At 39.5% G+C, this 10165-nt stretch overlaps 1 protein-coding gene across 1 annotated transcript in view; it reads right to left on the reverse strand.

Moving 5' to 3' along the window:
• Window positions 1–4652, reverse strand: part of LOC145981885 (protein bric-a-brac 1-like) — a 94334-nt gene extending 89682 nt beyond the window's left edge. The window contains exon 1 of the mRNA XM_083115370.1: window positions 4525–4652. The gene's annotated coding sequence lies outside the window, so the exon portion shown is untranslated. The remainder of the gene's footprint in view (window positions 1–4524) is intronic.
• Between the last annotated feature and the right edge of the window lie 5513 nt (window positions 4653–10165).

Genomic DNA, 10165 nt, shown 5'->3' on the forward strand with positions numbered 1-10165 from the left:
CAATTTAAAATTCCTAAAGTGTTTTTAATTTTTAAAAAATTATTTCCGACGTGCTATTGCGATCAACGGTAAGCTACCGCCATGTTGTGTGTGGAAATAAACAAGAACAGTAAGTACTCGTAAATGTAAGAAATATACATTATTTTCGTTATGAATTCCATTATTTCACCTAAATAAGTGTTCCGGAATGCATAATAGTACGTTAGCAATGTAAAAGAGTGCGAAAGGAATCATTTCCAGGTGTCTCAGGTATAGTAAAGTAGTACCAAACCTTATGTTACTATATTTTCTGAGGCTTTATTTATCCCAAATTTAAAAAAGAAAAAGACTTCATTATTTTAAGTATGGGATATATTTTAACCTTACTTTGCAACGTCAGAAATTAGGTGACATACGTTACCTCATATTGACCAAAACGAGTTGAATCTAAAAGTTGAGATTTTTACTGTGAGTTAGGTTCATGAATGGCTTCCTATGTGCCAAATTTCAGAATTTTTAAAGGGGACCCATCTGAGATATTGAACCAGAAAACTGTCAAAATTCAATGAACGGCCATGTTTGAGCCCATGCTGTAAAAAAGGGGTGCATTTCTAAGCACTGATATTTTATTTACAGACACCCTGCAGGTAGGTCCACACATGAAAAAAAATCAAGCCTTAAACTAAACCCCTTCATTAAAAAAATTGGGCTTAAAAATGCAATTTTTTAACTATTGTTACTCCATTTTCCACCATTATTTTCGTACTTACGATGCAATTTCAAGCAAAACATACCTGAATATCATAGGAAGTATACTTCATTAGCTACAAAACGAATTTTGTTTCAGGTCTCTAGCTCTAATGGTTTTTGAGATATTAAGGTTCCTGAAAAGTACTACATGAGCAAAAAAAGCCATGCGCCATGTTGGAAAAATGGCTGTCCCAGGAGAACTAAAGACAATAATTTTTTTTGAACATTGGCTTTGATATCTAAACTCCTCACAAAAAGTCTGGAATATTCCATTTGTCGGGGAGAGAGGACATGGGCAGGGCGCAGTGCGGGTGGAATGTAGTTGGAAACATGAGAAAAGAATGCAGGCAGAACACCATGTGATGTATGTGCATATCTGGGCAACAGCTAGCACCATCTACAATGTGGTACAACCTATCAGTACCGGCCGAGTTTACCTGGCCATCACGCAGCATGTCAAATCCAGTGTCTTCGAAGCAGTGCAAGCGTGAAATGGATATCTGGCGTTAACGATGGTGATAACGCAGTTTGATCGCACCAGGATTGTGACATTGTTGCAACAAGGGCGTACACAGGCGGAGGTTGCACGTGTGGTCGGGGTCACCCAAGGAGCGGTATCCAAAACATGGAAACGATTCAGGAACACGAACAGTGTATCAGACATGCCGAGAAGTGGTCGTCCAAGAGTGCAACATGCCATCAGGATGCATACATTACTGTGACTGCATGCCGAAGGCCTACAGCGACTGCCCGGGAGTTGCAAAAGGACTTGTTGCAAGCATCCGGCGTTCGTATCGCGACCCAGACCGTGCGTAATCGTTTGCATAGTGTCGAACTAAGGTCATACAGGCCGCTGAGGCGTGTGCCACTGCGACCTCACCATCGGCGGAACAGACGAATATGGGCTGATGAACATCGTAGGTGGGATGTGCAACAATGGCGGAATGTGATGTTTTCCGATGAAACAAGGATCTGTTTGCGGCCTGATACGCGACAACAACGTGTTTGGCGACGTCGCCAACGCCACGGGAGGCAGCAGCATGTGCAAGAAGTCCATCGCTTTGGTGGTGGTGGAATCTTGTTTTGGGCAGGTATCATGTACGGGCGACGGACACCTCTCATTCCACTTCAAGGGAGGTTGACGTCTCGACGCTATGTGGATGAAGTGCTACGGCTTTTCGTGCTTCCATTTCGCTACCAGTATGGTGCCGACTTTGTCTTTGTGGACAATAACGCACGTCCACATCGTGGAGCACCAGTGACTAATTTCCTGCAGGAGGCTGACGTTCGTCGTATGGATTGGCCAGCACTCTCCCCGGACATGAATTGCATTGAGCATGTGTGGGCGATGTTGAAGCAAGCCATTTCACGTCGTCCACAGCCTCCGCAATCACTGCCAGACCTCATCCAGGCTACCCAGGTTGAATGGGACCGTCTCCCACAGGATGCCATCGATGCACTCATCTCTCAACGTGTGCGGGAACTGCACAGTGCAAGAGGAGGCCATACACATTATTGAGGGACTCACTTTATGTGTGTCACACACTGTGGCCGTTTTGCACAGTTCATAGGGAAGACGTTTTTTCCTTCCCTTGATTTTGGTTGTTTTTCGTTCACTATATTTGGTTGCTTTGGTGAATTTGACAAGCTGGCATCGTCACTTGTCCTCTATTTTTGCACTTGTCCTATCACAGGGTGTATCATTTTTGCTACAATAAATGTCTCTGTTTCCATTTCTTCACTTTCTTCTTATATTCCAAACTTTTTGTGAGGAGTTTAGAAACATGTACAAACGTATGTACTAAAAATGACTTTTTTCTAAAATGGTCATGCAACCATTTTTTTAAAAATTGGTTGATTTGACATGGAATGACCCGATAAGGTTAGGTTAGGCAAGCATAGTTAAAAAAAGGGGTTGGAAACACTGACAGGGGCTTACGTCATCAAACATACGCAGCATCCTTTTCACATAGGGGAAGCAAAAGAAAGCAATGGCAATTGTGCATCGTGAGATATTTCTCTTGAAAAATACATGATTTCGCGGTCAAATACATTCCACTATGAAAGAAAATACCTCGATGAACGTTGCAAACCTAAGAGAAACTCATTTCCGTAAGTAGTTTCTTCTGTAAAAATGAAGAAATGTGTCACCGATATACGAAACTGTTACCTGAAGAAGATTTTGTTTCCAAGCATTTTCAGTAATTTTCATGTGTTATTGCAAAGTAAAGTACATCTGCTACCTTGCCGTAAAGTGGAACAGCAGGAAGGCTTCGCACAAGTGAATATAGCATCCAACACAACATTCCACAACAGCTGATATTATTTTACGTTGTTAGGTTTGGAACTGATAGTTATTTTCGACATGTTCTTTTGCTATTTCAGTGTGCATACAAACTGTTTTACTAATAAAAAGTGGCAAAAGTATTCCAAAATAAGGTTATTACTTACTTTGGGATCAAATATCTCAGTCATTTGCATGCTAGAACCAATTTTATATTATCTAAAACACCGAAATCTGTAGATTAAGATAAACTGAACATGATGCTCGAAAGGGGGAACCCTTTACTATACCAGAGACGGATTGCTTCAAATTTACAGGAGAAAGTACTTACGCAGATCACTTTCTGTAGCGTTGTTGATGTTCGGGAATGTAGTTTTGATCCATTTTAATGCGAATGCATGTGGTTTTCTACGAAAATCTATTTCCGATGCGCTATTGCTTCTGCTGCCATTTACTTTCTGCACGAGAGCACAATACGTGCTATTTCTGCTGCTACAAGCCAATGTGCTGAATTGAACGAAAGGAGTGCTAATGGAACCTAACCTAACAGGCCTAACCTAACCTAGTAGGCATACCTCATCCCCATGATGGTTCTTGGGGCTATCGTGAATTTTTGGGGCTACCCGTGGATGTTTTGTGGGAAATAAGGAACAACAGTAAGTACTCGTTAATGTAAGAAATAGACGTTATTTTCGTTAGAAATTCATTATTTCACTTAAAGAAATGTTCTGCAATGCAGAATAGTACGTTAGCAATGTAAAAAATTGGGAAATAAATCATTGAAAGGTGTCTCCGGTATAGTAAAGTAGTACCTCGAAGGGTACAGTGGGTCAACGGCCCCTCGACAACCTGACTTGGTCTGCTACATGGATGTGTGCATGCTTTAGTTTTTGATGTACGTATCAAGCTAATGGCAGTGTGCATTTATTTTCGTTTTGGCAACAAGTACTTTTTCTTCTGCACACCGTAGAATTCGAAAAATACCTCAAGGTGCTGGTACTTCTAATTTGTCACATGATGCAAATGATTCAAGTATGAAAGTGTATTAAGTTTCTAAATGCTTTGGTTGTTAGGTTAGGCAGGTCAGATTTAGAACTATTAGCATTAAAATTACTTCTGTAAATACTTCCCATCACCTGGTCATGTAATTTCTGGTGACAACATTGTGGTATGATTCAGGTAATTGCTTTTCCTGGTGAAATAGCTCCATATGCTATTCTCAACACCTGGGGCATATTGCAGATCAACAAAACTGTTCAAATAATATGGATTTTCGCCCCAGAAAGGTTATGTACTCAGCAAGCCTCGAGCTAGTGACTGACCATACAGAACACCCTCGAAGATTTCAAGTTTTTCTTTACTTAATCGAGATATTTAGCCATGAAGTGCGACAAGCATTCCTCAAAAGCTTCCCATCCTGGAATTACTTCACCATTTTTTTCGATGAAATATCATGATACGCACACACGTAAATAATAAAACAAAAAAAGGTAAGACAGTATAACACCTACCACTGCTAACCAAATAAAGCCGGAAAACCAATAAGAAATATACACACTTCCTTGTAAATATTCCGTTGCCGCTACGTATTTCCAACACTTTTTAATTCGCCGCTAGGCACAGGTTACACACTACCGCGAAATGCTGCCAGATACAGCTCACCGCTCACCAGCAAGGAATATAGAAGTATTTTAGGAAGAGCATTCCGAGACACGGAGCTCTCCCATTGGCCAGAAGCCGCAACGAGCTCTGACTTGACCAAGGGGATCTGTCAAGGGGCAAGGAATAAGACCATAGAAAAGTTAGGTAATAGAAGTGGAAGCTACATTTAAACCTCGCTGCGCTTTGAAATTGCATTTCCATCGGTGGCCAGTAGATGGCGCGGCCGTCTTCTTTTGCTGTTTCCAGCACAAATTGGGGGGAGAGCTCTTTCGGAGGCAGTCACGTGGTTTTCAAACGTCCTTATTGGTCAGATCTCTTGTATCCCAGCAAGGCTGTTACCAATGGCCAGGGCTTTCTTTTTCGCTGGTTCCCTTCCAAGCACCGCTGTTAGGGGTGGGGTGAAGAGATGGGATGGGTGATGCGTTTACGCCACCGCAAAGTTCTTCGGAATCTTTTACTCGAAAGTAAGGTTGCCTTTCCTATGCAATTAACAGGTTCTTTGAGTGTTTATTTGAAGGCGAAATTGGGAATGTAAAATGTAGGCATTTTCAACTGGCGCCTGAATTTTCAAATTCAGTTCTCAAAAAAACTTTTTTTTCTAAATATTTGAACTTCGCTTGTGGCAATTTCCATTACCACTTTTGAAATAACGAGTACAGTGTGTGGGCCTCCCCGATGGCGTGTCGACCTCTGTGGCGAAGTGGTTAGCAGAGCGCGCTACAACGCCAGGGGTTCTGGGTTCTAGTCCCGGGTAAGGCATGGGTATTTGTGTTCGTCCAGTTGATAAGAAACAAAGAAAATGTAAGAATTGAAAAGTGTAAAAGTGAGAAAAAGAGTGAATGGTGGGGGATACCTCCGTGTAGGGGGTATTTCCTTTAAAAATAAAAAAAATGGCGCAGTGGTAGCGTCGTCGCCTTGTAATCAAGGGGTTCCGGGTTCGATACCCGGTGGAGCTACAAGTGGTTCGGATCCCACTTTAAACTGTAGGTCTAGTCCCGATTGGCCTGAGCAAAAAGAAAAAAAAATAATAACTCATAACTGAAGTACAAACTGGGGGCGGCGAATTCCTTGCACCGGCGCAACAATCATTTCTTGACTGCAACAATCTTTAGTCGACCTCGCCGCACAAGAAATGAAAATGAACTGTATAACGTGAAATTCAAATAATTTTTGTTTCACTTTGCTCGAAATAAAATCGTTTCTTTAAGATAGTTTGACCATTCGTCTCGTTTTGACCGGGAGAGTCCCGTTTCATAGGCGTGTCCCAGTTGTCCCGTCGATATTATACAAGAAACACTATTTGTCCCGTTTTTTAAAAGTCTAGGAATTAGCTTGAAAACCAAGTCTAAATTTGAGAGATTCTTAAAAAGAATGACTTTCTGTGTCTTGGCGGAAATTCAAATGTCAAATCCCGCGTTTTGTGTTAGATATTAATATGTGATGCAACTTTTTCGGGGAGCTTTATTAACGGTTAGTAAAGAATAAAGTTGTTCTCAAGAAGATTGGTCCTTCTGCAAAATACTTCTGGCATAATAGTCATACCGAGATTATAAAAATTAATAGCTCTTGACAACGAGAGATCATATTTTACATAGATATTGTTCATGATGTATCATTTATGTGATCCATACTATAATAAATAATAAAAAAGGTAAAGTGCTCCCCTGTGCTTTGCACCACGCCATGAAGGCGTATCTCGGCCGAAGCTTGGAGTGATGTGATCAGCACCACGCCCCTGGCCGCATTTACCTCCCAGAGTTTCCTCCAGGTATCCACTTTATACAACACTGGGCGAGCGCCGGAGCCGCATAAACAGGTGGAAAAAGTCCCGGTTCTCTCAGCCGGGGATCGAACCCGGGCCCCTCGCATGGTAGTCAGACGCCATACCGACTTTTTTATATATAAAATAAAGAAATACCCCTATTCGGTGGTATCCCCCGTCATTCACACACATTTTCTCAACATTCGTACATATCAGTTTTTCTCTATATTCTCGGTTTTCTAAATTTACGGACAACACAAACATCCAAGTCCTAGCCGGGATTCGAACCCGGGACCACTATGCTAACCACTCCTCCACGGAGGCCGACCACCGACAGAGCTACAGCGGTTACTATAAATAATAATAATAATACGTTAATATGACAATAATTTTATAGCTAATTAGGCCTAACCAATTTTTCAGGAGGGAGTAAAGTGACCTTTGGGTCAAAATATTATGGTCACAATACTTTAAGAGCAATATCAAATCGTACTTGACCATGTTTTTATGTTTAAATTTTTGCAGCTTTTAAAAATTAAGATATACTATTGATGAAATCCTACGAGCAATATTTGTATTTTCCTCAACCACTACAAATTTTTAATTCACCATGCTCCAAAAAACTTGTAAAATTATTGCTTTTTTATTTTATGTTATTTTATTTTATTTTTTTGAAGAGTGACAATTGTCAATTCAACCTGTATGTGGAGTGAGTTGACGATATGTTCGGGGTCAGTTGACAATACTTGTAATTCTACCTTTGAAATGGTTTGGAATATTTTATTTCAAACAATATACTGCCTTAAAATTACAGATTACAAAAATGTGATTTAATGAACAGCATAATATGTAACATAAATGTTGCAAACTAGGGTGCGGAATCCCGGGGGGACGGGGGGAATTCCTCCCACCAACGATCTTGTCTTGAAATTCCCCCCTCCCCCCACAAAATTCTTCCAAGGGGGGAAGAGTTTTTGTTTTAACAACAAATATAAATAATTAGTTTGAGATTCGAATATACATGACTGGAAAAATATCGAGAACATACAAAAAGAACGGACAACAAAGAGCCTCACCTCTTCTAAGGACACTAAACCCAGCAATCCCCAGAACACAGAAATTAGACCGACTTGTTACTTCTTCTCCATTTCTCATCATCTTTCGTTAGCAACCACGAAGTACATAGATATCTTAATAAAACACGTAATGGCATTTATATGTGAATTTTATACATGAAACTATTATCATCTTAATATATCTTATTTTTTATCCCTCCTCCCTTATGCACATCACTGTTCATCTATTTGCAATTATACATTTTGAATGAAAGACAGTCGATATAATATATTGTATATTTTATAAAATAATTTGAGACATTTAATGACATTATATATATATATATATATATATATATATATATATATATATATATATATATATATATATATATATATATATATATATATAATGGGTCGGGTCATTCATTTCATGTCAAATCAGGCAGGAGTTGACCCTCATAGTCACGATGTTGATGATATTTCGGACACAGCTTTGCTTTGCTCCAAAACCTGTGAAAGGATTTTGCTGAAATATGATTATTACGAATTATATGAGGGTTGTTCAAAATGTCATTTTTGAGCAACATGCTCTTTTCAATTAAGTATATCTCGGGAACGAACGAAGATACAGAAGCGTTCTTGAGCTCGTTGTAAAGGGCAAAAACGGTTGCATATTATGAGATGATAAAATGTTGAAACTTTGTAAAATTTGAACACACTGTTCAAATGTTCAAATTTCAAGTTTGAACAGCTCAAAACATCCCCCCATCGATTTTTCTCATTTTTGAATATTTTTAACTACCATCCTTCCTCTTCATACTAATAAAGTTTTATCGAGGTTTTTTCTTTATGTAAGAGAGAAAAATGAATTTGAAATTTGTCCTGCATCAGCAATGAACTGAGCTATAATGAGACTTTTCATTTGTGTCGCTCTAGAGGATATACATACGTACTGTTCAGGGACAGATGATATTCCTCTTGATAATTGCCTTTATTTTGTGCTGTTATTGCTAATTTATACGTTACTGTTTTCATATTTTTAGCCGCGTTCATGGGGACGAGATGTGGGAGTGTTGTGAAAACTTCTGTGTTAGCCAAAAAAAAAAAAAATTAAGTTGAAAACGACGAATGTTGGGAATGATTCCGTAAAAGATGGATTTTGGTCAGTTGTTAGACCTCTACTAGAAGAAAAAAATCTCAAAAGTTCACGTCCTTCTCCCCTGTGCTTCCCCTCAAGCATCGGATTCACAGACTCTTAGTTACTGGCTTATCTAAGCAGTTATTTTTCTATTAAACTTTTGATCCTCATTAGATAGACTGAAGAAAAGCTAATGTTTCGTTGGTCAATAATGCGTAACGATCTGTAGGATTTTATGTTTTGGTAATGAACGATGCCCCTATAAGATTGGATCACATATAAAGACGAATTATTTTCCGGAGAGGGGCATCGTAACGATCTGTAGAATATTTTAAATGTAACGTACAACAAACTCTAAAATCCCAGATATTTAGCCATCACCTTTCCAATCAGGAAATTGCTAGAACCATCTAAGGAATGAATGTCTTGTCAGATATTGCCGAACTTCCTTGATCGCCATCGTTGCAAACAGGTGTAAACGATCGCAATCAAGCAAGAGTCTACAGATAACTGAGTCGGCATTACTGAGTAAATTCGATTGGAATAAATGTCTGGAAGGAGAGAGGTCAGTGGTCAGTTCTAAGTCAGTCAATCGAGGAGCGAGTACGAGGATTACGAACAGAGATAAGAGGACGCCTTGGGGAGACCGTGTCGAGACGAGTCGCAAGTCAGACTCTTTGTATAGTCTCGAGCGTAACCTCTCATCGCATATCTTCAGCTGTAGTGCAGAGACAAGTATACCCTTTCCAATAAGCCATGTTCATCCAATCTTTGGGGGTTTAAAACTCAAGTGGTGTGTCTTGCCACACGTAGGTTTACCAGACGTCCGGTTTTTCCCGGACATGTCCTACATTTTAGCCTTATGTCCGGCGTCCGGGAGGAATTTGAAAAATATCATAAAAGTCCTACATTTTGAGCGTCACAAAATATTAATTAGGAAAATAGGTAACAGAAAGAAATCATGCAAGTTACAAGTCTATGGACTACGCTTCCAAACTCAATAGTGAAATTTATTTTGCTTCAGACATTGATGTCCGTGTGCACGAACGAAGATCAAATTTTAAACTCGGATCGGGAAAGGATCACTGGAAAATTCCATTGCATGAAGACGGTTCAACACTTTTTATCTTCTGATCGGCCATTCGCGACCGTTTTGGTATGTGATCCTGGTTCACGATACTGACGCTTCGACTGCAGGCAGTTGTTTTTTAATATAAAAAGAGCGGAAAGTGATATCGAGGGCGTGTAAACGCTAGAGATGTTGGACGTACAATGCTGATAATTCGAGAACTATGTAAACTAAAAACTGCCAAAATAATAATAATAATTTGTGGTTCTGTGGTGCAAAGTTGTAATGTTTATAAATACTGTACTTTCTATCCCAGAACAAAAAACATATATAAATGTCATATATTACGTGCAAGGTAAATTAGAACACAGCAATGTTTACGACATTGCTACATGGTGTTGGAGATATGATTGCATAAATTTTCGAAAATACATGTTACTGGCTATTTACACGACACGACAAT

This window comes from Lepisma saccharinum, chromosome 30 (assembly GCF_977018435.1).
Source record: "Lepisma saccharinum chromosome 30, izLepSacc3.1, whole genome shotgun sequence".
Classification (NCBI taxonomy): Eukaryota; Metazoa; Arthropoda; class Insecta; order Zygentoma; family Lepismatidae; genus Lepisma; species Lepisma saccharinum.